Below are 27,324 nucleotides of genomic sequence, written 5' to 3'. Positions count from 1 at the left end.
TCTGGGAAAGCACAGATCCCCACTGCTGTTGTGCCTGTAGATAGGGCGCCAAGGGTAGGTGAAGAGCAGCAACAGCTTTCAGGGCTGGGCCCTTCCTTGAGGGAGAAGGAGCCGGATGTTTGCTTTGTCGGCAAGAGGCTCTGCCGCGGCCGAGCGCCATGAGATGTTGCGTCTCTGGGAAAGCACAGATCCCCACTGCTGTTGTGCCTGTAGATAGGGCGCCAAGGGTAGGTGAAGAGCAGCAACAGCTTTCAGGGCTGGGCCCTTCCTAGTGGGAGAAGCAGCCGGACGTTTGCCTTTTCGGCAAGAGGCTCTGGCGCGGCCGAGCGCCATGAGATGTTGCGTCTCTGGGAAAGCACAGATCCCCACTGCTGTTGTTCCTGTAGATAGGGCGCCAAGGCACCGTGAAGAGCAGCAAGAGCTTTCAGGGCTGGGCCCTTCCTTGTGGGAGAAGGAGCAGAACGTTTGCCTTTTCGGCAAGAGGCTCTGCCGCGGCCGAGCACCATGAGATGTTGCCTCTCTAGGAAAGCACAGATCCCCACTGCTGTTGTGCCTGTAGATAGGGCGCCAAGGCACCGTGAAGAGCAGCAACAGCTTTCAGGGCTGGGCCCTTCCCTGTGGGAGAAGGAGCCGGACGTTTGCCTTTTCGGCAAGAGGCTCTGCCACAGCCGGGCGCCATGAGATGTTGCGTCTCTGGGAAAGCACAGATCCCCAGTGCTGTTGTGCCTGTAGATAGGGCGCCAAGGCACCGTGAAGAGCAGCAAGAGCTTTCAGGGCTGGGCCCTTCCTTGTGGGAGAAGGAGCCGGACGTTTGCCTTTTCGGCAAGAGGCTCTGCCGCGGCCGAGCGCCATGAGATGTTGCGTCTCTGGGAAAGCACAGATCCCCACTGCTGTTGTGCCTGTAGATAGGGCGCCAAGGGTAGGTGAAGAGCAGCAACAGCTTTCAGGGCTGGGCCCTTCCTTGTGGGAGAAGGAGCCGGACGTTTGCGTTTTCGGCAAGAGGCTCTGCCGCGGCCGAGCGCCATGAGATGGTGCGTCTCTAGGAAAGCACAGATCCCCACTGCTGCTGTGCCTGTAGATAGGGTGCCAAGGCACCGTGAAGAGCAGCAACAGCTTTCAGGGCTGGGCCCTTCCTTGTGGGAGATGGAGCCGGACGTTTGCCTTTTCGGAAAGAGGCTCTGGCACGGCCGAGTGCCATGAGATGTTGCGTCTCTGGGAAACAACAGATCCCCTCTTCTTTTGTGCCTGTAGATAGGGTTCCAAGGGTAGGTGAAGAGCAGCAACAGCTTTCAGGGCTGGGCCCTTCCTTGTGGGAGAAGGAGCCGGATGTTTGCCTTTTCGGCAAGAGGCCCTGCCGCGGCCGAGTGCCATGAGATGTTGCGTCTCTGGGAAAGCACAGATCCCCACTGCTGCTGTGCCTGTAGATAGGGCGCCAAGGCACCGTGAAGAGCAGCAACAGCTTTCAGGGCTGGGCCCTTCCTTGAGCGAGAAGGAGCCGGACGTTTGCCTTTTCGGCAAGAGGCTCTGCCGCGGCCGAGCGCCATGAGATGTTGCGTCTCTGGGAAAGCACAGATCCCCACTGCTGTTGTGCCTGTAGATAGGGCTCCAAGGCACCGTGAAGAGCAGCAAGAGCTTTCAGGGCTGGGCCCTTCCTTGTGGGAGAAGGAGCCGGACGTTTGCCTTTTCGGCAAGAGGCTCTGCCGCGGCCGAGCGCCATGAGATGTTGCGTCTCTGGGAAAGCACAGATCCCCACTGCTGTTGTGCCTGTAGATAGGGCGCCAAGGCACCGTGAAGAGCAGCAACAGCTTTCAGGGCTGGGCCCTTCCCTGTGGGAGAAGGAGCCGGACGTTTGCCTTTTCGGCAAGAGGCTCTGCCGCGGCCGAGCGCCATGAGATGTTGCGTCTCTGGGAAAGCACAGATCCCCACTGCAGTTGTGCCTGTAGATAGGGCGCCAAGGCACCGTGAAGAGCAGCAACAGCTTTCAGAGCTGTGCCCTTCCCTGTGGGAGAAGGAGCCGGACGTTTGCCATTTCGGCAAGAGGCTCTGCCGCGGCCGAGCACCATGAGATGTTGTGTCTCTGGGAAAGTACAGATCCCCAGTGCTGTTGTGCCTGTAGATAGGGTGCCAAGGCACCGTGAAGAGCAGCAAGAGCTTTCAGGCCTGGGCTCTTCCTTGTGGGAGAAGGAGCCAGACGTTTGCCTTTTCGGCAAGAGGCTCTGCCGCGGTCGAGCGCCATGAGATGTTGCGTCTCTGGGAAAGCACAGATCCCCACTGCTGTTGTGCCTGTAGATAGGGTGCCAAGGCACCGTGAAGAGCAGCAAGAGCTTTCAGGGCTGGGCCCTTCCTAGTGGGAGAAGGAGCCGGACGTTTGCCTTTTCGGCAAGAGGCTGTGCCGCGGCCGAGCGCCATGAGATGTTGTGTCTCTGGGAAAGCACAGATCCCCTCTTCTTTTGTGCCTGTAGATAGGGTTCCAAGGGTAGGTGAAGAGCAGCAAGAGCTTTCAGGGCTGGGCCCTTCCTTGAGGGAGAAGGAGCCGGATGTTTGCTTTGTCGGCAAGAGGCTCTGCCGTGGCCGAGCGCCATGAGATGTTGCGTCTCTGGGAAAGCACAGATCCCCACTGCTGTTGTGCCTGTAGATAGGGCGCCAAGGGTAGGTGAAGAGCAGCAACAGCTTTCAGGGCTCGGCCCGTCCTAGTGGGAGAAGCAGCCGGACGTTTGCCTTTTCTGCAAGAGGCTCTGGCGCGGCCGAGCGCCATGAGATGTTGCGTCTCTGGGAAAGCACAGATCCCCACTGCTGTTGTGCCTGTAGATAGGGCGCCAAGGCACCGTGAAGAGCAGCAACAGCTTTCAGGGCTGGGCCCTTCCTTGTGGGAGAAGGAGCAGAACGTTTGCCTTTTCTGCAAGAGGCTCTGCCGCGGCCGAGCACCATGAGATGTTGCCTCTCTAGGAAAGCACAGATCCCCACTGCTGTTGTGCCTGTAGATAGGGCGCCAAAGCACCGTGAAGAGCAGCAACAGCTTTCAGGGCTGGGCCCTTCCCTGTGGGAGAAGGAGCCGGACGTTTGCCTTTTCGGCAAGAGGCTCTGCCACAGACGGGCGCCATGAGATGTTGCGTCTCTGGGAAAGCACAGATCCCCACTGCTGTTGTGCCTGTAGATAGGGCGCCAAGGCACCGTGAAGAGCAGCAACAGCTTTCAGGGCTGTGCCCTTCCCTGTGGGAGAAGGAGCCGGACGTTTGCCATTTCGGCAAGAGGCTCTGCCGCGGCCGAGCGCCATGAGATGTTGCGTCTCTGGGAAAGCACAGATCCCCACTGCTGTTGTGCCTGTAGATAGGGCGCCAAGGCACCGTGAAGAGCAGCAACAGCTTTCAGGGCTGGGCCCTTCCTTGTGGGAGAAGGAGCCAGACGTTTGCCTTTTCGGCAAGAGGCTCTGCCGCGGCCGAGCACCATGAGATGTTGCGCCTCTGGGAAAGCACAGATCCCCAGTGCTGTTGTGCCTGTAGATAGGGCGCCAAGGCACCGTGAAGAGCAGCAAGAGCTTTCAGGGCTGGGCCCTTCCTTGTGGGAGAAGGAGCCGGACGTTTGCCTTTTCGGCAAGAGGCTCTGCCGCGGCCGAGCGCCATGAGATGTTGCGTCTCTGGGAAAGCACAGATCCCCACTGCTGTTGTGCCTGTAGATAGGGCGCCAAGGCACCGTGAAGAGCAGCAACAGCTTTCAGGGCTGGGCCCTTCCTTGTGGGAGAAGGAGCCGGACGTTTGCCTTTTCGGCAAGAGGCTCTGCCGCGGCCGAGCGCCATGAGATGTTGCGTCTCTAGGAAAGCACAGATCCCCAGTGCTGTTGTCCCTGTAGATAGGGCGCCAAGGCACCGTGAAGAGCAGCAACAGCTTTCAGGGCTGGGCCCTTCCTTGTGGGAGATGGAGCCGGACGTTTGCCTTTTCGGCAAGAGGCTCTGCCGCGGCCGAGCGCCATGAGATGTTGCGTCTCTGGGAAAGCACAGATCCCCACTGCTGTTGTGCCTGTAGATAGGGCGCCAAGGGTAGGTGAAGAGCAGCAACAGCTTTCAGGGCTGTGCCCTTCCCTGTGGGAGAAGGAGCCGGACGTTTGCCATTTCGGCAAGAGGCTCTGCCACGGCCGAGCGCCATGAGATGTTTCGTCTCTGGGAAAGCACAGATCCCCACTGCTGTTGTGCCTGTAGATAGGGCGCCAAGGCACCGTGAAGAGCAGCAAGAGCTTCCAGGGCTGGGCCCTTCCTTGTGGGAGAAGGAGCCAGACGTTTGCCTTTTCGGCAAGAGGCTCTGCCGCGGTCGAGCGCCATGAGATGTTGCGTCTCTGGGAAAGCACAGATCCCCACTGCTATTGTGCCTGTAGATAGGGCGCCAAGGGTAGGTGAAGAGCAGCAACAGCTTTCAGGGCTGGGCCCTTCCTAGTGGGAGAAGGAGCCGGACGTTTGCCTTTTCGGCAAGAGGCTCTGCCGCGGCCGAGCGCCATGAGATGTTGCGTCTCTGGGAAAGCACAGATGCCCACTGCTGTTGTTCCTGTAGATAGGGCGCCAAGGCACCGTGAAGAGCAGCAACAGCTTTCAGGGCTGGGCCCTTCCTTGTGGGAGAAGGAGCAGAACGTTTGCCTTTTCGGCAAGAGGCTATGCCGCGGCCGAGCGCCATGAGATGTTGCGTCTCTGGGAAAGCACAGATCCCCACTGCTGTTGTGCCTGTAGATAGGGCGCCAAGGGTAGGTGAAGAGCAGCAAGAGCTTTCAGGGCTGGGCCCTTCCTAGTGGGAGAAGGAGCCGGACGTTTGCCTTTTCGGCAAGAGGCTCTGCCGCGGCCGAGCGCCATGATATGTTGTGTCTCTGGGAAAGCACAGATCCCCTCTTCTTTTGTGCCTGTAGATAGGGTTCCAAGGGTAGGTGAAGAGCAGCAACAGCTTTCAGGGCTGGGCCCTTCCTTGAGGGAGAAGGAGCCGGATGTTTGATTTGTCGGCAAGAGGCTCTGCCGCGGCCGAGCGCCATGAGATGTTGCGTCTCTGGGAAAGCACAGATCCCCACTGCTGTTGTGCCTGTAGATAGGGCGCCAAGGGTAGGTGAAGAGCAGCAAGAGCTTTCAGGGCTGGGCCCTTCCTTGTGGGAGAAGGAGCCGGACGTTTGCCTTTTCGGCAAGAGGCTCTGGCGCGGCCGAGCGCTATGAGATGTTGCGTCTCTGGGAAAGCACAGATCCCCACTGCTGTTGTTCCTGTAGATAGGGCGCCAAGGCACCGTGAAGAGCAGCAAGAGCTTTCAGGGCTGGGCCCTTCCTTGTGGGAGAAGGAGCCAGACGTTTGCCTTTTCGGCAAGAGGCTCTGCCGCGGCCCAGCACCATGAGATGTTGCGCCTCTGGGAAAGCACAGATCCCCACTGCTGTTGTGCCTGTAGATAGGGCGCCAAGGCACCGTGAAGAGCAGCAACAGCTTTCAGGGCTGGGCCCTTCCTTGTGGGAGAAGGAGCCGGACGTTTGCCATTTCGGCAAGAGGCTCTGCCGCGGCCGAGCTCCATGAGATGTTTCGTCTCTGGGAAAGCACAGATCCCCACTGCTGCTGTGCCTGTAGATAGGGCGCCAAGGCACAGTGAAGAGCAGCAACAGCTTTCAGGGCTGGGCCCTTCCTTGTGGGAGAAGGAGCAGAACGTTTGCCTTTTCGGCAAGAGGCTCTGCCGCGGCCGAGCGCCATGAGATGTTGCGTCTCTGGGAAAGCACAGATCCCCAGTGCTGTTGTGCCTGTAGATAGGGCGCCAAGGCACCGTGAAGAGCAGCAAGAGCTTTCAGGGCTGGGCCCTTCCTTGTGGGAGAAGGAGCCGGACGTTTGCCTTTTCGGCAAGAGGCTCTGCCGCGGCCGAGCGCCATGAGATGTTGCGTCTCTGGGAAAGCACAGATCCCCACTGCTGTTGTTCCTGTAGATAGGGCGCCAAGGGTAGGTGAAGAGCAGCAACAGCTTTCAGGGCTGGGCCCTTCCTTGTGGGAGAAGGAGCCGGACGTTTGCGTTTTCGGCAAAAGGCTCTGCCGCGGCCGAGCGCCATGAGATGTTGCCTCTCTAGGAAAGCACAGATCCCCACTGCTGTTGTGCCTGTAGATAGGGCGCCAAGGCACCGTGAAGAGCAGCAACAGCTTTCAGGGCTGGGCCCTTCCTTGTGGGAGAAGGAGCCGGACGTTTGCCTTTGTCGGCAAGAGGCTCTGCCGCGGCCGAGCGCCATGAGATGTTGCGTCTCTGGGAAAGCACAGATCCCCAGAGCTGTTGTGCCTGTAGATAGGGCGCCAAGGCACCGTGAAGAGCAGCAACAGCTTTCAGGGCTGGGCCCTTCCTTGTGGGAGAAGGAGCCGGACGTTTGCATTTTCGGCAAGAGGCTCTGCCGCGGCCGAGTGCCATGAGATGTTGCGTCTCTGGGAAAGCACAGATCCCCTCTTCTTTTGTGCCTGTAGATAGGGTTCCAAGGGTAGGTGAAGCGCAGCAAGAGCTTTCAGGGCTGGGCCCTTCCTTGTGGGAGAAGGAGCCGGACGTTTGCCTTTTCGGCAAGAGGCTATGGCGCGGCCGAGCACCATGAGATGTTGCGTCTCTAGGAAAGCACAGATCCCCAGAGCTGTTGTCCCTGTAGATAGGATGCCAAGGCACCGTGAAGAGCAGCAACAGCTTTCAGGGCTGGGCCCTTCCTTGTGGGAGAAGGAGCCGGACGTTTGCCTTTTCGGCAAGAGGCTCTGCCGCGGCCGAGTGCCATGAGATGTTGTGTCTCTGGGAAAGCACAGATCCCCACTGCTGTTGTGCCTGTAGATAGGGCGCCAAGGCACCGTGAAGAGCAGCAAGAGCTTTCAGGGCTGGGACCTTCCTTGTGGGAGTGGGAGCAGGACGTTTGCGTTTTCGGCAAGAGGCTCTGCCGCGGCCGAGCGCCATGAGATGTTGCGTCTCTGGGAAAGCACAGATCCCCACTGCAGTTGTGCCTGTAGATAGGGTGCCAAGGCACCGTGAAGAGCAGCAACAGCTTTCAGGGCTGGGCCCTTCCTTGTGGGAGAAGGAGCCGGACGTTTGCCTTTTCGGCAAGAGGCTCTGCCGCGGCCGGGCGCCATGAGATGTTGCGTCTCTGGGAAAGCACAGATCCCCACTGCTGTTGTGCCTGTAGATAGGGCGCTAAGGGTAGGTGAAGAGCAGCAACAGCTTTCAGGGCTGGGCCCTTCCTTGTGGGAGAAGGAGCCGGACGTTTGCCTTTTCGGCAAGAGGCTCTGGCACGGCCGAGCGCCATGAGATATTTCGTCTCTGGGAAAGCACAGATCCCCAGTTCTGTTGTGCCTGTAGATAGGGCGCCAAGGCACCGTGAAGAGCAGCAACAGCTTTCAGGGCTGGGCCCTTCCTTGTGGGAGTGGGAGCATGACGTTTGCCTTTTCGGCAAGAGGCTCTGCCGCGGCCGAGCGCCATGAGATGTTGCGTCTCTGGGAAAGCACAGATCCCCACTGCAGTTGTGCCTGTAGATAGGGTGCCAGGGCACCGTGAAGAGCAGCAACAGCTTTCAGGGCTGGGCCCTTCCTTGTGGGAGAAGGAGCCGGATATTTGCCTTTTCGGCAAAGGCTCTGCCACGGCCGAGCACCATGAGATGTTGCGTCTCTGGGAAAGCACAGATCCCCACTGCTGTTGTCCCTGTAGATAAGGCGCCAAGGCACCGTGAAGAGCAGCAACAGCTTTCAGGGCTGGGCCCTTCCTTGTGGGAGATGGAGCCGGATGTTTGCCTTCTCGGCAAGAGGCTCTGCCGCGGCCGAGCGCCATGAGATGTTGCGTCTCTGGGAAAGCACAGATCCCCACTGCTGTTGTGCCTGTAGATAGGGCGCCAAGGCACCGTGAAAAGCAGCAACAGCTTTCAGGGCTGGGCCCTTCCTTGTGGGAGAAGGAGCAGAACTTTGCGTTTTCGGCAAGAGGCTCTGGCGCGGCCGAGCGCCATGAGATGTTGCGTCTCTGGGAAAGCACAGATCCCCACTGCTGTTGTGCCTGTAGATAGGGCGCCAAGGGTAGGTGAAGAGCAGCAACAGCTTTCAGGGCTGGGCCCTTCCTTGAGGGAGAAGGAGCCGGATGTTTGCTTTGTCGGCAAGAGGCTCTGCCGCGGCCGAGCGCCATGAGATGTTGCGTCTCTGGGAAAGCACAGATCCCCACTGCTGTTGTGCCTGTAGATAGGGCGCCAAGGGTAGGTGAAGAGCAGCAACAGCTTTCAGGGCTGGGCCCTTCCTAGTGGGAGAAGCAGCCGGACGTTTGCCTTTTCGGCAAGAGGCTCTGGCGCGGCCGAGCGCCATGAGATGTTGCGTCTCTGGGAAAGCACAGATCCCCACTGCTGTTGTTCCTGTAGATAGGGCGCCAAGGCACCGTGAAGAGCAGCAAGAGCTTTCAGGGCTGGGCCCTTCCTTGTGGGAGAAGGAGCAGAACGTTTGCCTTTTCGGCAAGAGGCTCTGCCGCGGCCGAGCACCATGAGATGTTGCCTCTCTAGGAAAGCACAGATCCCCACTGCTGTTGTGCCTGTAGATAGGGCGCCAAGGCACCGTGAAGAGCAGCAACAGCTTTCAGGGCTGGGCCCTTCCCTGTGGGAGAAGGAGCCGGACGTTTGCCTTTTCGGCAAGAGGCTCTGCCACAGCCGGGCGCCATGAGATGTTGCGTCTCTGGGAAAGCACAGATCCCCAGTGCTGTTGTGCCTGTAGATAGGGCGCCAAGGCACCGTGAAGAGCAGCAAGAGCTTTCAGGGCTGGGCCCTTCCTTGTGGGAGAAGGAGCCGGACGTTTGCCTTTTCGGCAAGAGGCTCTGCCGCGGCCGAGCGCCATGAGATGTTGCGTCTCTGGGAAAGCACAGATCCCCACTGCTGTTGTGCCTGTAGATAGGGCGCCAAGGGTAGGTGAAGAGCAGCAACAGCTTTCAGGGCTGGGCCCTTCCTTGTGGGAGAAGGAGCCGGACGTTTGCCTTTTCGGCAAGAGGCTCTGCCGCGGCCGAGCGCCATGAGATGTTGCGTCTCTAGGAAAGCACAGATCCCCACTGCTGCTGTGCCTGTAGATAGGGTGCCAAGGCACCGTGAAGAGCAGCAACAGCTTTCAGGGCTGGGCCCTTCCTTGTGGGAGATGGAGCCGGACGTTTGCCTTTTCGGCAAGAGGCTCTGGCACGGCCGAGTGCCATGAGATGTTGCGTCTCTGGGAAACAACAGATCCCCTCTTCTTTTGTGCCTGTAGATAGGGTTCCAAGGGTAGGTGAAGAGCAGCAACAGCTTTCAGGGCTGGGCCCTTCCTTGTGGGAGAAGGAGCCGGATGTTTGCCTTTTCGGCAAGAGGCCCTGCCGCGGCCGAGTGCCATGAGATGTTGCGTCTCTGGGAAAGCACAGATCCCCACTGCTGTTGTGCCTGTAGATAGGGCTCCAAGGCACCGTGAAGAGCAGCAAGAGCTTTCAGGGCTGGGCCCTTCCTTGTGGGAGAAGGAGCCGGACGTTTCCCTTTTCGGCAAGAGGCTCTGCCGCGGCCGAGCGCCATGAGATGTTGCGTCTCTGGGAAAGCACAGATCCCCACTGCTGTTGTGCCTGTAGATAGGGCGCCAAGGCACCGTGAAGAGCAGCAACAGCTTTCAGGGCTGGGCCCTTCCCTGTGGGAGAAGGAGCCGGACGTTTGCCTTTTCGGCAAGAGGCTCTGCCGCGGCCGAGCGCCATGAGATGTTGCGTCTCTGGGAAAGCACAGATCCCCACTGCAGTTGTGCCTGTAGATAGGGCGCCAAGGCACCGTGAAGAGCAGCAACAGCTTTCAGAGCTGTGCCCTTCCCTGTGGGAGAAGGAGCCGGACGTTTGCCATTTCGGCAAGAGGCTCTGCCGCGGCCGAGCGCCATGAGATGTTGTGTCTCTGGGAAAGTACAGATCCCCAGTGCTGTTGTGCCTGTAGATAGGGTGCCAAGGCACCGTGAAGAGCAGCAAGAGCTTTCAGGCCTGGGCTCTTCCTTGTGGGAGAAGGAGCCAGACGTTTGCCTTTTCGGCAAGAGGCTCTGCCGCGGTCGAGCGCCATGAGATGTTGCGTCTCTGGGAAAGCACAGATCCCCACTGCTGTTGTGCCTGTAGATAGGGTGCCAAGGCACCGTGAAGAGCAGCAAGAGCTTTCAGGGCTGGGCCCTTCCTAGTGGGAGAAGGAGCCGGACGTTTGCCTTTTCGGCAAGAGGCTGTGCCGCGGCCGAGCGCCATGAGATGTTGTGTCTCTGGGAAAGCACAGATCCCCTCTTCTTTTGTGCCTGTAGATAGGGTTCCAAGGGTAGGTGAAGAGCAGCAAGAGCTTTCAGGGCTGGGCCCTTCCTTGAGGGAGAAGGAGCCGGATGTTTGCTTTGTCGGCAAGAGGCTCTGCCGTGGCCGAGCGCCATGAGATGTTGCGTCTCTGGGAAAGCACAGATCCCCACTGCTGTTGTGCCTGTAGATAGGGCGCCAAGGGTAGGTGAAGAGCAGCAACAGCTTTCAGGGCTCGGCCCGTCCTAGTGGGAGAAGCAGCCGGACGTTTGCCTTTTCTGCAAGAGGCTCTGGCGCGGCCGAGCGCCATGAGATGTTGCGTCTCTGGGAAAGCACAGATCCCCACTGCTGTTGTTCCTGTAGATAGGGCGCCAAGGCACCGTGAAGAGCAGCAACAGCTTTCAGGGCTGGGCCCTTCCTTGTGGGAGAAGGAGCAGAACGTTTGCCTTTTCTGCAAGAGGCTCTGCCGCGGCCGAGCACCATGAGATGTTGCCTCTCTAGGAAAGCACAGATCCCCACTGCTGTTGTGCCTGTAGATAGGGCGCCAAAGCACCGTGAAGAGCAGCAACAGCTTTCAGGGCTGGGCCCTTCCCTGTGGGAGAAGGAGCCGGACGTTTGCCTTTTCGGCAAGAGGCTCTGCCACAGACGGGCGCCATGAGATGTTGCGTCTCTGGGAAAGCACAGATCCCCACTGCTGTTGTGCCTGTAGATAGGGCGCCAAGGCACCGTGAAGAGCAGCAACAGCTTTCAGGGCTGTGCCCTTCCCTGTGGGAGAAGGAGCCGGACGTTTGCCATTTCGGCAAGAGGCTCTGCCGCGGCCGAGCGCCATGAGATGTTGCGTCTCTGGGAAAGCACAGATCCCCACTGCTGTTGTGCCTGTAGATAGGGCGCCAAGGCACCGTGAAGAGCAGCAACAGCTTTCAGGGCTGGGCCCTTCCTTGTGGGAGAAGGAGCCAGACGTTTGCCTTTTCGGCAAGAGGCTCTGCCGCGGCCGAGCACCATGAGATGTTGCGCCTCTGGGAAAGCACAGATCCCCAGTGCTGTTGTGCCTGTAGATAGGGCGCCAAGGCACCGTGAAGAGCAGCAAGAGCTTTCAGGGCTGGGCCCTTCCTTGTGGGAGAAGGAGCCGGACGTTTGCCTTTTCGGCAAGAGGCTCGGCCGCGGCCGAGCGCCATGAGATGTTGCGTCTCTGGGAAAGCACAGATCCCCACTGCTGTTGTGCCTGTAGATAGGGCGCCAAGGCACCGTGAAGAGCAGCAACAGCTTTCAGGGCTGGGCCCTTCCTTGAGCGAGAAGGAGCCGGACGTTTGCCTTTTCGGCAAGAGGCTCTGCCGCGGCCGAGCGCCATGAGATGTTGCGTCTCTAGGAAAGCACAGATCCCCAGTGCTGTTGTCCCTGTAGATAGGGCGCCAAGGCACCGTGAAGAGCAGCAACAGCTTTCAGGGCTGGGCCCTTCCTTGTGGGAGATGGAGCCGGACGTTTGCCTTTTCGGCAAGAGGCTCTGCCGCGGCCGAGCGCCATGAGATGTTGCGTCTCTGGGAAAGCACAGATCCCCACTGCTGTTGTGCCTGTAGATAGGGCGCCAAGGGTAGGTGAAGAGCAGCAACAGCTTTCAGGGCTGTGCCCTTCCCTGTGGGAGAAGGAGCCGGACGTTTGCCATTTCGGCAAGAGGCTCTGCCACGGCCGAGCGCCATGAGATGTTTCGTCTCTGGGAAAGCACAGATCCCCACTGCTGTTGTGCCTGTAGATAGGGCGCCAAGGCACCGTGAAGAGCAGCAAGAGCTTCCAGGGCTGGGCCCTTCCTTGTGGGAGAAGGAGCCAGACGTTTGCCTTTTCGGCAAGAGGCTCTGCCGCGGTCGAGCGCCATGAGATGTTGCGTCTCTGGGAAAGCACAGATCCCCACTGCTATTGTGCCTGTAGATAGGGCGCCAAGGGTAGGTGAAGAGCAGCAACAGCTTTCAGGGCTGGGCCCTTCCTAGTGGGAGAAGGAGCCGGACGTTTGCCTTTTCGGCAAGAGGCTCTGCCGCGGCCGAGCGCCATGAGATGTTGCGTCTCTGGGAAAGCACAGATGCCCACTGCTGTTGTTCCTGTAGATAGGGCGCCAAGGCACCGTGAAGAGCAGCAACAGCTTTCAGGGCTGGGCCCTTCCTTGTGGGAGAAGGAGCAGAACGTTTGCCTTTTCGGCAAGAGGCTCTGGCGCGGCCGAGCGCCATGAGATGTTGCGTCTCTGGGAAAGCACAGATCCCCACTGCTGTTGTGCCTGTAGATAGGGCGCCAAGGGTAGGTGAAGAGCAGCAAGAGCTTTCAGGGCTGGGCCCTTCCTAGTGGGAGAAGGAGCCGGACGTTTGTCTTTTCGGCAAGAGGCTCTGCCGCGGCCGAGCGCCATGATATGTTGTGTCTCTGGGAAAGCACAGATCCCCTCTTCTTTTGTGCCTGTAGATAGGGTTCCAAGGGTAGGTGAAGAGCAGCAACAGCTTTCAGGGCTGGGCCCTTCCTTGAGGGAGAAGGAGCCGGATGTTTGATTTGTCGGCAAGAGGCTCTGCCGCGGCCGAGCGCCATGAGATGTTGCGTCTCTGGGAAAGCACAGATCCCCACTGCTGTTGTGCCTGTAGATAGGGCGCCAAGGGTAGGTGAAGAGCAGCAAGAGCTTTCAGGGCTGGGCCCTTCCTTGTGGGAGAAGGAGCCGGACGTTTGCCTTTTCGGCAAGAGGCTCTGGCGCGGCCGAGCGCTATGAGATGTTGCGTCTCTGGGAAAGCACAGATCCCCACTGCTGTTGTGCCTGTAGATAGGGCGCCAAGGCACCGTGAAGAGCAGCAAGAGCTTTCAGGGCTGGGCCCTTCCTTGTGGGAGAAGGAGCCAGACGTTTGCCTTTTCGGCAAGAGGCTCTGCCGCGGCCCAGCACCATGAGATGTTGCGCCTCTGGGAAAGCACAGATCCCCACTGCTGTTGTGCCTGTAGATAGGGCGCCAAGGCACCGTGAAGAGCAGCAACAGCTTTCAGGGCTGGGCCCTTCCTTGTGGGAGAAGGAGCCGGACGTTTGCCATTTCGGCAAGAGCCTCTGCCGCGGCCGAGCTCCATGAGATGTTTCGTCTCTGGGAAAGCACAGATCCCCACTGCTGCTGTGCCTGTAGATAGGGCGCCAAGGCACAGTGAAGAGCAGCAACAGCTTTCAGGGCTGGGCCCTTCCTTGTGGGAGAAGGAGCAGAACGTTTGCCTTTTCGGCAAGAGGCTCTGCCGCGGCCGAGCGCCATGAGATGTTGCGTCTCTGGGAAAGCACAGATCCCCAGTGCTGTTGTGCCTGTAGATAGGGCGCCAAGGCACCGTGAAGAGCAGCAAGAGCTTTCAGGGCTGGGCCCTTCCTTGTGGGAGAAGGAGCCGGACGTTTGCCTTTTCGGCAAGAGGCTCTGCCGCGGCCGAGCGCCATGAGATGTTGCGTCTCTGGGAAAGCACAGATCCCCACTGCTGTTGTTCCTGTAGATAGGGCGCCAAGGGTAGGTGAAGAGCAGCAACAGCTTTCAGGGCTGGGCCCTTCCTTGTGGGAGAAGGAGCCGGACGTTTGCGTTTTCGGCAAAAGGCTCTGCCGCGGCCGAGCGCCATGAGATGTTGCCTCTCTAGGAAAGCACAGATCCCCACTGCTGTTGTGCCTGTAGATAGGGCGCCAAGGCACCGTGAAGAGCAGCAACAGCTTTCAGGGCTGGGCCCTTCCTTGTGGGAGAAGGAGCCGGACGTTTGCCTTTGTCGGCAAGAGGCTCTGCCGCGGCCGAGCGCCATGAGATGTTGCGTCTCTGGGAAAGCACAGATCCCCAGAGCTGTTGTGCCTGTAGATAGGGCGCCAAGGCACCGTGAAGAGCAGCAACAGCTTTCAGGGCTGGGCCCTTCCTTGTGGGAGAAGGAGCCGGACGTTTGCATTTTCGGCAAGAGGCTCTGCCGCGGCCGAGTGCCATGAGATGTTGCGTCTCTGGGAAAGCACAGATCCCCTCTTCTTTTGTGCCTGTAGATAGGGTTCCAAGGGTAGGTGAAGCGCAGCAAGAGCTTTCAGGGCTGGGCCCTTCCTTGTGGGAGAAGGAGCCGGACGTTTGCCTTTTCGGCAAGAGGCTATGGCGCGGCCGAGCACCATGAGATGTTGCGTCTCTAGGAAAGCACAGATCCCCAGAGCTGTTGTCCCTGTAGATAGGATGCCAAGGCACCGTGAAGAGCAGCAACAGCTTTCAGGGCTGGGCCCTTCCTTGTGGGAGAAGGAGCCGGACGTTTGCCTTTTCGGCAAGAGGCTCTGCCGCGGCCGAGTGCCATGAGATGTTGTGTCTCTGGGAAAGCACAGATCCCCACTGCTGTTGTGCCTGTAGATAGGGCGCCAAGGCACCGTGAAGAGCAGCAAGAGCTTTCAGGGCTGGGACCTTCCTTGTGGGAGTGGGAGCAGGACGTTTGCGTTTTCGGCAAGAGGCTCTGCCGCGGCCGAGCGCCATGAGATGTTGCGTCTCTGGGAAAGCACAGATCCCCACTGCAGTTGTGCCTGTAGATAGGGTGCCAAGGCACCGTGAAGAGCAGCAACAGCTTTCAGGGCTGGGCCCTTCCTTGTGGGAGAAGGAGCCGGACGTTTGCCTTTTCGGCAAGAGGCTCTGCCGCGGCCGGGCGCCATGAGATGTTGCGTCTCTGGGAAAGCACAGATCCCCACTGCTGTTGTGCCTGTAGATAGGGCGCTAAGGGTAGGTGAAGAGCAGCAACAGCTTTCAGGGCTGGGCCCTTCCTTGTGGGAGAAGGAGCCGGACGTTTGCCTTTTCGGCAAGAGGCTCTGGCACGGCCGAGCGCCATGAGATATTTCGTCTCTGGGAAAGCACAGATCCCCAGTTCTGTTGTGCCTGTAGATAGGGCGCCAAGGCACCGTGAAAAGCAGCAACAGCTTTCAGGGCTGGGCCCTTCCTTGTGGGAGAAGGAGCAGAACGTTTGCCTTTTCGGCAAGAGGCTCTGCCGCGGCCGAGCGCCATGAGATGTTGTGTCTCTGGGAAAGCACAGATCCCCACTGCTGTTGTGCCTGTAGATAGGGCGCCAAGGCACCGTGAAGAGCAGCAACAGCTTTCAGGGCTGGGCCCTTCCTTGTGGGAGTGGGAGCATGACGTTTGCCTTTTCGGCAAGAGGCTCTGCCGCGGCCGAGCGCCATGAGATGTTGCGTCTCTGGGAAAGCACAGATCCCCACTGCAGTTGTGCCTGTAGATAGGGTGCCAGGGCACCGTGAAGAGCAGCAACAGCTTTCAGGGCTGGGCCCTTCCTTGTGGGAGAAGGAGCCGGATATTTGCCTTTTCGGCAAAGGCTCTGCCACGGCCGAGCACCATGAGATGTTCGTCTCTGGGAAAGCACAGATCCCCACTGCTGTTGTCCCTGTAGATAAGGCGTCAAGGCACCGTGAAGAGCAGCAACAGCTTTCAGGGCTGGGCCCTTCCTTGTGGGAGATGGAGCCGGATGTTTGCCTTCTCGGCAAGAGGCTCTGCCGCGGCCGAGCGCCATGAGATGTTGCGTCTCTGGGAAAGCACAGATCCCCACTGCTGTTGTGCCTGTAGATAGGGCGCCAAGGCACCGTGAAAAGCAGCAACAGCTTTCAGGGCTGGGCCCTTCCTTGTGGGAGAAGGAGCAGAACTTTGCGTTTTCGGCAAGAGGCTCTGGCGCGGCCGAGCGCCATGAGATGTTGCGTCTCTGGGAAAGCACAGATCCCCACTGCTGTTGTGCCTGTAGATAGGGCGCCAAGGGTAGGTGAAGAGCAGCAACAGCTTTCAGGGCTGGGCCCTTCCTTGAGGGAGAAGGAGCCGGATGTTTGCTTTGTCGGCAAGAGGCTCTGCCGCGGCCGAGCGCCATGAGATGTTGCGTCTCTGGGAAAGCACAGATCCCCACTGCTGTTGTGCCTGTAGATAGGGCGCCAAGGGTAGGTGAAGAGCAGCAACAGCTTTCAGGGCTGGGCCCTTCCTAGTGGGAGAAGCAGCCGGACGTTTGCCTTTTCGGCAAGAGGCTCTGGCGCGGCCGAGCGCCATGAGATGTTGCGTCTCTGGGAAAGCACAGATCCCCACTGCTGTTGTTCCTGTAGATAGGGCGCCAAGGCACCGTGAAGAGCAGCAAGAGCTTTCAGGGCTGGGCCCTTCCTTGTGGGAGAAGGAGCAGAACGTTTGCCTTTTCGGCAAGAGGCTCTGCCGCGGCCGAGCACCATGAGATGTTGCCTCTCTAGGAAAGCACAGATCCCCACTGCTGTTGTGCCTGTAGATAGGGCGCCAAGGCACCGTGAAGAGCAGCAACAGCTTTCAGGGCTGGGCCCTTCCCTGTGGGAGAAGGAGCCGGACGTTTGCCTTTTCGGCAAGAGGCTCTGCCACAGCCGGGCGCCATGAGATGTTGCGTCTCTGGGAAAGCACAGATCCCCAGTGCTGTTGTGCCTGTAGATAGGGCGCCAAGGCACCGTGAAGAGCAGCAAGAGCTTTCAGGGCTGGGCCCTTCCTTGTGGGAGAAGGAGCCGGACGTTTGCCTTTTCGGCAAGAGGCTCTGCCGCGGCCGAGCGCCATGAGATGTTGCGTCTCTGGGAAAGCACAGATCCCCACTGCTGTTGTGCCTGTAGATAGGGCGCCAAGGGTAGGTGAAGAGCAGCAACAGCTTTCAGGGCTGGGCCCTTCCTTGTGGGAGAAGGAGCCGGACGTTTGCCTTTTCGGCAAGAGGCTCTGCCGCGGCCGAGCGCCATGAGATGTTGCGTCTCTAGGAAAGCACAGATCCCCAGTGCTGTTGTGCCTGTAGATAGGGTGCCAAGGCACCGTGAAGAGCAGCAACAGCTTTCAGGGCTGGGCCCTTCCTTGTGGGAGATGGAGCCGGACGTTTGCCTTTTCGGCAAGAGGCTCTGGCACGGCCGAGTGCCATGAGATGTTGCGTCTCTGGGAAACAACAGATCCCCTCTTCTTTTGTGCCTGTAGATAGGGTTCCAAGGGTAGGTGAAGAGCAGCAACAGCTTTCAGGGCTGGGCCCTTCCTTGTGGGAGAAGGAGCCGGATGTTTGCCTTTTCGGCAAGAGGCCCTGCCGCGGCCGAGTGCCATGAGATGTTGCGTCTCTGGGAAAGCACAGATCCCCACTGCTGCTGTGCCTGTAGATAGGGCGCCAAGGCACCGTGAAGAGCAGCAACAGCTTTCAGGGCTGGGCCCTTCCTTGAGCGAGAAGGAGCCGGACGTTTGCCTTTTCGGCAAGAGGCTCTGCCGCGGCCGAGCGCCATGAGATGTTGCGTCTCTGGGAAAGCACAGATCCCCACTGCTGTTGTGCCTGTAGATAGGGCGCCAAGGCACCGTGAAGAGCAGCAAGAGCTTTCAGGGCTGGGCCCTTCCTTGTGGGAGAAGGAGCCGGACGTTTCCCTTTTCGGCAAGAGGCTCTGCCGCGGCCGAGCGCCATGAGATGTTGCGTCTCTGGGAAAGCACAGATCCCCACTGCTGTTGTGCCTGTAGATAGGGCGCCAAGGCACCGTGAAGAGCAGCAACAGCTTTCAGGGCTGGGCCCTTCCCTGTGGGAGAAGGAGCCGGACGTTTGCCTTTTCGGCAAGAGGCTCTGCCGCGGCCGAGCGCCATGAGATGTTGCGTCTCTGGGAAAGCACAGATCCCCACTGCAGTTGTGCCTGTAGATAGGGCGCCAAGGCACCGTGAAGAGCAGCAACAGCTTTCAGAGCTGTGCCCTTCCCTGTGGGAGAAGGAGCCGGACGTTTGCCATTTCGGCAAGAGGCTCTGCCGCGGCCGAGCGCCATGAGATGTTGTGTCTCTGGGAAAGTACAGATCCCCAGTGCTGTTGTGCCTGTAGATAGGGTGCCAAGGCACCGTGAAGAGCAGCAAGAGCTTTCAGGCCTGGGCCCTTCCTTGTGGGAGAAGGAGCCAGACGTTTGCCTTTTCGGCAAGAGGCTCTGCCGCGGTCGAGCGCCATGAGATGTTGCGTCTCTGGGAAAGCACAGATCCCCACTGCTGTTGTGCCTGTAGATAGGGTGCCAAGGCACCGTGAAGAGCAGCAAGAGCTTTCAGGGCTGGGCCCTTCCTAGTGGGAGAAGGAGCCGGACGTTTGCCTTTTCGGCAAGAGGCTGTGCCGCGGCCGAGCGCCATGAGATGTTGTGTCTCTGGGAAAGCACAGATCCCCTCTTCTTTTGTGCCTGTAGATAGGGTTCCAAGGGTAGGTGAAGAGCAGCAAGAGCTTTCAGGGCTGGGCCCTTCCTTGAGGGAGAAGGAGCCGGATGATTGCTTTGTCGGCAAGAGGCTCTGCCGTGGCCGAGCGCCATGAGATGTTGCGTCTCTGGGAAAGCACAGATCCCCACTGCTGTTGTGCCTGTAGATAGGGCGCCAAGGGTAGGTGAAGAGCAGCAACAGCTTTCAGGGCTCGGCCCGTCCTAGTGGGAGAAGCAGCCGGACGTTTGCCTTTTCTGCAAGAGGCTCTGGCGCGGCCGAGCGCCATGAGATGTTGCGTCTCTGGGAAAGCACAGATCCCCACTGCTGTTGTTCCTGTAGATAGGGCGCCAAGGCACCGTGAAGAGCAGCAAGAGCTTTCAGGGCTGGGCCCTTCCTTGTGGGAGAAGGAGCAGAACGTTTGCCTTTTCGGCAAGAGGCTCTGCCGCGGCCGAGCACCATGAGATGTTGCCTCTCTAGGAAAGCACAGATCCCCACTGCTGTTGTGCCTGTAGATAGGGCGCCAAAGCACCGTGAAGAGCAGCAACAGCTTTCAGGGCTGGGCCCTTCCCTGTGGGAGAAGGAGCCGGACGTTTGCCTTTTCGGCAAGAGGCTCTGCCACAGACGGGCGCCATGAGATGTTGCGTCTCTGGGAAAGCACAGATCCCCACTGCTGTTGTGCCTGTAGATAGGGCGCCAAGGCACCGTGAAGAGCAGCAACAGCTTTCAGGGCTGTGCCCTTCCCTGTGGGAGAAGGAGCCGGACGTTTGCCATTTCGGCAAGAGGCTCTGCCGCGGCCGAGCGCCATGAGATGTTGCGTCTCTGGGAAAGCACAGATCCCCACTGCTGTTGTGCCTGTAGATAGGGCGCCAAGGCACCGTGAAGAGCAGCAACAGCTTTCAGGGCTGGGCCCTTCCTTGTGGGAGAAGGAGCCAGACGTTTGCCTTTTCGGCAAGAGGCTCTGCCGCGGCCGAGCACCATGAGATGTTGCGCCTCTGGGAAAGCACAGATCCCCAGTGCTGTTGTGCCTGTAGATAGGGCGCCAAGGCACCGTGAAGAGCAGCAAGAGCTTTCAGGGCTGGGCCCTTCCTTGTGGGAGAAGGAGCCGGACGTTTGCCTTTTCGGCAAGAGGCTCGGCCGCGGCCGAGCGCCATGAGATGTTGCGTCTCTGGGAAAGCACAGATCCCCACTGCTGTTGTGCCTGTAGATAGGGCGCCAAGGCACCGTGAAGAGCAGCAACAGCTTTCAGGGCTGGGCCCTTCCTTGTGGGAGAAGGAGCCGGACGTTTGCCTTTTCGGCAAGAGGCTCTGCCGCGGCCGAGCGCCATGAGATGTTGCGTCTCTAGGAAAGCACAGATCCCCAGTGCTGTTGTCCCTGTAGATAGGGCGCCAAGGCACCGTGAAGAGCAGCAACAGCTTTCAGGGCTGGGCCCTTCCTTGTGGGAGATGGAGCCGGACGTTTGCCTTTTCGGCAAGAGGCTCTGCCGCGGCCGAGCGCCATGAGATGTTGCGTCTCTGGGAAAGCACAGATCCCCACTGCTGTTGTGCCTGTAGATAGGGCGCCAAGGGTAGGTGAAGAGCAGCAACAGCTTTCAGGGCTGTGCCCTTCCCTGTGGGAGAAGGAGCCGGACGTTTGCCATTTCGGCAAGAGGCTCTGCCACGGCCGAGCGCCATGAGATGTTTCGTCTCTGGGAAAGCACAGATCCCCACTGCTGTTGTGCCTGTAGATAGGGCGCCAAGGCACCGTGAAGAGCAGCAAGAGCTTCCAGGGCTGGGCCCTTCCTTGTGGGAGAAGGAGCCAGACGTTTGCCTTTTCGGCAAGAGGCTCTGCCGCGGTCGAGCGCCATGAGATGTTGCGTCTCTGGGAAAGCACAGATCCCCACTGCTATTGTGCCTGTAGATAGGGCGCCAAGGGTAGGTGAAGAGCAGCAACAGCTTTCAGGGCTGGGCCCTTCCTAGTGGGAGAAGGAGCCGGACGTTTGCCTTTTCGGCAAGAGGCTCTGCCGCGGCCGAGCGCCATGAGATGTTGCGTCTCTGGGAAAGCACAGATGCCCACTGCTGTTGTTCCTGTAGATAGGGCGCCAAGGCACCGTGAAGAGCAGCAACAGCTTTCAGGGCTGGGCCCTTCCTTGTGGGAGAAGGAGCAGAACGTTTGCCTTTTCGGCAAGAGGCTCTGGCGCGGCCGAGCGCCATGAGATGTTGCGTCTCTGGGAAAGCACAGATCCCCAGAGCTGTTGTGCCTGTAGATAGGGCGCCAAGGGTAGGTGAAGAGCAGCAAGAGCTTTCAGGGCTGGGCCCTTCCTAGTGGGAGAAGGAGCCGGACGTTTGCCTTTTCGGCAAGAGGCTCTGCCGCGGCCGAGCGCCATGATATGTTGTGTCTCTGGGAAAGCACAGATCCCCTCTTCTTTTGTGCCTGTAGATAGGGTTCCAAGGGTAGGTGAAGAGCAGCAACAGCTTTCAGGGCTGGGCCCTTCCTTGAGGGAGAAGGAGCCGGATGTTTGATTTGTCGGCAAGAGCCTCTGCCGCGGCCGAGCGCCATGAGATGTTGCGTCTCTGGGAAAGCACAGATCCCCACTGCTGTTGTGCCTGTAGATAGGGCGCCAAGGGTAGGTGAAGAGCAGCAAGAGCTTTCAGGGCTGGGCCCTTCCTTGAGGGAGAAGGAGCCGGACGTTTGCCTTTTCGGCAAGAGGCTCTGGCGCGGCCGAGCGCTATGAGATGTTGCGTCTCTGGGAAAGCACAGATCCCCACTGCTGTTGTTCCTGTAGATAGGGCGCCAAGGCACCGTGAAGAGCAGCAAGAGCTTTCAGGGCTGGGCCCTTCCTTGTGGGAGAAGGAGCAGAACGTTTGCCTTTTCGGCAAGAGGCTCTGCCGCGGACGAGCACCATGAGATGTTGCCTCTCTAGGAAAGCACAGATCCCCACTGCTGTTGTGCCTGTAGATAGGGCGCCAAGGCACCGTGAAGAGCAGCAAGAGCTTTCAGGGCTGGGCCCTTCCTTGTGGGAGAAGGAGCCGGACGTTTGCCATTTCGGCAAGAGGCTCTGCCGCGGCCGAGCGCCATGAGATGTTGCGTCTCTGGGAAAGCACAGATCCCCACTGCTGCTGTGCCTGTAGATAGGGCGCCAAGGCACAGTGAAGAGCAGCAAGAGCTTTCAGGGCTGGGCCCTTCCTTGTGGGAGAAGGAGCCGGACGTTTGCCTTTTCGGCAAGAGGCTCTGCCGCGGCCGAGCGCCATGAGATGTTGCGTCTCTGGGAAAGCACAGATCCCCAGTGCTGTTGTGCCTGTAGATAGGGCGCCAAGGCACCGTGAAGAGCAGCAAGAGCTTTCAGGGCTGGGCCCTTCCTTGTGGGAGAAGGAGCCGGACGTTTGCCTTTTCGGCAAGAGGCTCTGCCGCGGCCGAGCGCCATGAGATGTTGCGTCTCTGGGAAAGCACAGATCCCCACTGCTGTTGTTCCTGTAGATAGGGCGCCAAGGGTAGGTGAAGAGCAGCAACAGCTTTCAGGGCTGGGCCCTTCCTTGTGGGAGAAGGAGCCGGACGTTTGCGTTTTCGGCAAAAGGCTCTGCCGCGGCCGAGCGCCATGAGATGTTGCCTCTCTAGGAAAGCACAGATCCCCACTGCTGTTGTGCCTGTAGATAGGGCGCCAAGGCACCGTGAAGAGCAGCAACAGCTTTCAGGGCTGGGCCCTTCCTTGTGGGAGAAGGAGCCGGACGTTTGCCTTTGTCGGCAAGAGGCTCTGCCGCGGCCGAGCGCCATGAGATGTTGCGTCTCTGGGAAAGCACAGATCCCCAGAGCTGTTGTGCCTGTAGATAGGGCGCCAAGGCACCGTGAAGAGCAGCAACAGCTTTCAGGGCTGGGCCCTTCCTTGTGGGAGAAGGAGCCGGACGTTTGCATTTTCGGCAAGAGGCTCTGCCGCGGCCGAGTGCCATGAGATGTTGTGTCTCTGGGAAAGCACAGATCCCCACTGCTGTTGTGCCTGTAGATAGGGCGCCAAGGCACCGTGAAGAGCAGCAAGAGCTTTCAGGGCTGGGACCTTCCTTGTGGGAGTGGGAGCAGGACGTTTGCGTTTTCGGCAAGAGGCTCTGCCGCGGCCGAGCGCCATGAGATGTTGCGTCTCTGGGAAAGCACAGATCCCCACTGCAGTTGTGCCTGTAGATAGGGTGCCAAGGCACCGTGAAGAGCAGCAACAGCTTTCAGGGCTGGGCCCTTCCTTGTGGGAGAAGGAGCCGGACGTTTGCCTTTTCGGCAAGAGGCTCTGCCGCGGCCGGGCGCCATGAGATGTTGCGTCTCTGGGAAAGCACAGATCCCCACTGCTGTTGTGCCTGTAGATAAGGCGCCAAGGCACCGTGAAGAGCAGCAACAGCTTTCAGGGCTGGGCCCTTCCTTGTGGGAGAAGGAGCAGAACGTTTGCCTTTTCGGCAAGAGGCTCTGCCGCGGCCGAGCGACATGAGATGTTGCGTCTCTGGGAAAGCACAGATCCCCACTGCTGTTGTGCCTGTAGATAGGGCGCTAAGGGTAGGTGAAGAGCAGCAACAGCTTTCAGGGCTGGGCCCTTCCTTGTGGGAGAAGGAGCCGGACGTTTGCCTTTTCGGCAAGAGGCTCTGGCACGGCCGAGCGCCATGAGATATTTCGTCTCTGGGAAAGCACAGATCCCCAGTTCTGTTGTGCCTGTAGATAGGGCGCCAAGGCACCGTGAAAAGCAGCAACAGCTTTCAGGGCTGGGCCCTTCCTTGTGGGAGAAGGAGCAGAACGTTTGCCTTTTCGGCAAGAGGCTCTGCCGCGGCCGAGCGCCATGAGATGTTGCGTCTCTGGGAAAGCACAGATCCCCACTGCTGTTGTGCCTGTAGATAGGGCGCCAAGGGTAGGTGAAGAGCAGCAAGAGCTTTCAGGGCTGGGCCCTTCCTTGTGGGAGTGGGAGCCGGACGTTTGCCTTTTCGGCAAGAGGCTCTGCCGCGGCCGAGCGCCATGAGATGTTGCGTCTCTGGGAAAGCACATATCCCCTCTTCTTTTGTGCCTGTAGATAGGGTTCCAAGGGTAGGTGAAGAGCAGCAAGAGCTTTCAGGGCTGGGCCCTTCCTTGTGGGAGAAGGAGCCGGACGTTTGCTTTTTCGGGAAGAGGCTCTGCCGCGGCCGAGCGCCATGAGATGTTGCGTCTCTGGGAAAGCACAGATCCCCACTGCTGTTGTGCCTGTAGATAGGGCGCCAAGGCACCGTGAAGAGCAGCAACAGCTTTCAGGGCTGGGCCCTTCCTAGTGGGAGAAGCAGCCGGACGTTTGCCTTTTCTGCAAGAGGCTCTGCCGCGGCCGAGCGCCATAGAGATCTTGCGTCTCTGGGAAAGCACAGACCCCACTGCTGTTGTTCCTGTAGATAGGGCGCCAAGGCACCGTGAAGAGCAGCAAGAGCTTTCAGGGCTGGGCCCTTCCTTGTGGGAGAAGGAGCAGAACGTTTGCCTTTTCGGCAAGAGGCTCTGCCGCGGCCAAGCGCCATGAGATGTTGCGTCTCTGGGAAAGCACAGAGCCCCAGTGCTGTTGTGCCTGTAGATAGGGCGCCAAGGCACCGTGAAGAGCAGCAAGAGCTTTCAGGGCTGGGCCCTTCCCTGTGGGAGAAGGAGCCGGACGTTTGCCTTTTCGGCAAGAGGCTCTGCCGCGGCCGAGCGCCATGAGATGTTGCGTCTCTGGGAAAGCACAGATCCCCACTGCTGTTGTGCCTGTAGATAGGGCGCCAAGGCACCGTGAAGAGCAGCAACAGCTTTCAGGGCTGGGCCCTTCCTTGTGGGAGAAGGAGCAGAACGTTTGCCTTTTCGGCAAGAGGCTCTGCCGCGGCCGAGCGCCATGAGATGTTGCGTCTCTAGGAAAGCACAGATCCCCAGTGCTGTTGTCCCTGTAGATAGGGCGCCAAGGCACCGTGAAGAGCAGCAACAGCTTTCAGGCCTGGGCCCTTCCTTGTGGGAGAAGGAGCCGGACGTTTGCCTTTGTCGGCAAGAGGATCTGCCGCGGCCGAGCGCCATGAGATGTTGCGTCTCTGGGAAAGCACAGATCCCCAGAGCTGTTGTGCCTGTAGATAGGGCGCCAAGGCACCGTGAAGAGCAGCAACAGCTTTCAGGGCTGGGCCCTTCCTTGTGGGAGAAGGAGCCGGACGTTTGCCTTTTCGGCAAGAGGCTCTGCCGCGGCCGAGTGCCATGAGATGTTGCGTCTCTGGGAAAGCACAGATCCCCTCTTCTTTTGTGCCTGTAGATAGGGTTCCAAGGGTAGGTGAAGAGCAGCAACAGCTTTCAGGGCTGGGCCCTTCCTTGTGGGAGAAGGAGCCGGATGTTTGTCTTTTCGGCAAGAGGCTCTGCCGCGGCCGAGTGCCATGAGATGTTGCGTCTCTGGGAAAGCACAGATCCCCACTGCTGCTGTGCCTGTAGATAGGGCGCCAAGGGTAGGTGAAGATCAGCAAGAGCTTTCAGGGCTGGGCCCTTCCCTGTGGGAGAAGGAGCCGGACGTTTGCCTTTTCGGCAAGAGGCTCTGCCACAGCCGGGCGCCATGACATGTTGCGTCTCTGGGAAAGCACAGATCCCCACTGCTGTTGTGCCTGTAGATAGGGCGCCAAGGCACCGTAAAGAGCAGCAAGAGCTTTCAGGGCTGGGCCCTTCCCTGTGGGAGAAGGAGCAGAACGTTTGCCTTTTCGGCAAGAGGCTCTGCCGCGGCCGAGCGCCATGAGATGTTGCGTCCCTGGGAAAGCACAGATCCCCAGTGCTGTTGTGCCTGTAGATAGGGCGCCAAGGCTAGGTGAAGAGCAGCAACATCTTTCAGGGCTGGGCCCTTCCTAGTGGGAGAAGGAGCCGGACGTTTGCCTTTTCGGCAAGAGGCTCGGCCGCGGCCGAGCGCCATGAGATGTTGCGTCTCTGGGAAAGCACAGAACCCAAGTTCTGTTGTGCCTGTAGATAGGGCGCCAAGGCACCGTGAAGAGCAGCAACAGCTTTCAGGGCTGGGCCCTTCCTTGTGGGAGAAGGAGCAGAACGTTTGCCTTTTCGGCAAGAGGCTCTGCCGCGGCCGAGCGCCATGAGATGTTGCGTCTCTGGGAAAGCACAGATCCCCACTGCTGTTGTGCCTGTAGATAGGGTGCCAAGGCACCGTGAAGAGCAGCAAGAGCTTTCAGGGCTGGGCCCTTCCCTGTGGGAGAAGGAGCCGGACGTTTGCCTTTTCGGCAAGAGGCTCTGCCGCGGCCGAGCGCCATGAGATGTTGCGTCTCTGGGAAAGCACAGATCCCCACTGCTGTTGTGCCTGTAGATAGGGCACCAAGGGTAGGTGAAGAGCAGCAAGAGCTTTCAGGGCTGGGCCCTTCCTTGTGGGAGTGGGAGCCGGACGTTTGCCTTTTCGGCAAGAGGCTCTGCCGCGGCCGAGCGCCATGAGATGTTGCGTCTCTGGGAAAGCACAGATCCCCACTGCTGTTGTGCCTGTAGATAGGGCGCCAAGGCACCGTGAAGAGCAGGAAGAGCTGTCAGGGCTGGGCCCTTCCTTGTGGGAGAAGGAGCCGGACGTTTGCCTTTTCGGCAAGAGGCTCTGCCGCGGCCGAGCGCCATGAGATGTTTCGACTCAGGGAAAGCACAGAGCCCCAGTGCTGTTGTGCCTGTAGATAGGGTGCCAAGGCACCGTGAAGAGCAGCAAGAGCTTTCAGGGCTGGGCCCTTCCTTGTGGGAGAAGGAGCCGGACGTTTGCCTTTTCGGCAAGAGGCTCTGGCGCGGCCGAGCACCATGAGATGTTGCGTCTCTAGGAAAGCACAGATCCCCAGAGCTGTTGTCCCTGTAGATAGGATGCCAAGGCACCGTGAAGAGCAGCAAGAGCTTTCAGGGCTGGGCCCTTCCTTGAGGGAGAAGGAGCCGGACGTTTGCCTATTCGGCAAGAGGCTCTGCCGCGGCCGAGTGCCATGAGATGTTGTGTCTCTGGGAAAGCACAGATCCCCACTGCTGTTGTGCCTGTAGATAGGGCGCCAAGGCACCGTGAAGAGCAGCAAGAGCTTTCAGGGCTGGGCCATTCCTTGTGGGAGTGGGAGCCGGACGTTTGCCTTTTCGGCAAGAGGCTCTTCCGCGGCCGAGCGCCATGAGATGTTGCGTCTCTGGGAAAGCACAGATCCCCACTGCAGTTGTGCCTGTAGATAGGGCGCCAGGGCACCGTGAAGAGCAGCAACAGCTTTCAGGGCTGGGCCCTTCCTTGTGGGAGAAGGAGCCGGACGTTTGCCTTTTCGGCAAGAGGCTCTGCCGCGTCCGAGCGCCATGAGATGTTGCGTCTCTGGGAAAGCACAGATCCCCACTGCTGTTGTGCCTGTAGATAGGGCGCCAAGGCACCGTGAAGAGCAGCAACAGCTTTCAGGGCTGGGCCCTTCCTTGTGGGAGATGGAGCCGGACGTTTGCCTTCTCGGCAAGAGGCTCTGCCGCGGCCGAGCGACATGAGATGTTGCGTCTCTGGGAAAGCACAGATCCCCACTGCTGTTGTGCCTGTAGATAGCGCGCCAAGGGTCGGTGAAGAGCAGCAACAGCTTTCAGGGCTGGGCCCTTCCCTGTGGGAGAAGGAGCCGGACGTTTGCCTTTTCGGCAAGAGGCTCTGCCGCGTCCGAGCGCCATGAGATGTTGCGTCTCTGGGAAAGCACAGATCCCCACTGCTGTTGTGCCTGTAGATAGGGCGCCAAGGCACCGTAAAGAGCAGGAAGAGCTTTCAGGGCTGGGCCCTTCCCTGTGGGAGAAGGAGCAGAACGTTTGCCTTTTCGGCAAGAGGCTCTGCCGCGGCCGAGCGCCATGAGATGTTGCGTCCCTGGGAAAGCACAGATCCCCAGTGCTGTTGTGCCTGTAGAAAGGGCGCCAAGGCACCGTGAAGAGCAGCAACAGCTTTCAGGGCTGGGACCTTCCTTGTGGGAGAAGGAGCAGAACGTTTGCCTTTTCGTCAAGAGGCTCTGCCGCGGCCGAGCGACATGAGA

This window comes from Harpia harpyja, chromosome 4, assembly GCF_026419915.1.
Source record: "Harpia harpyja isolate bHarHar1 chromosome 4, bHarHar1 primary haplotype, whole genome shotgun sequence".
Lineage (NCBI taxonomy): Eukaryota > Metazoa > Chordata > Aves > Accipitriformes > Accipitridae > Harpia > Harpia harpyja.
Note: the sequence above shows the minus strand (reverse complement) of the source record.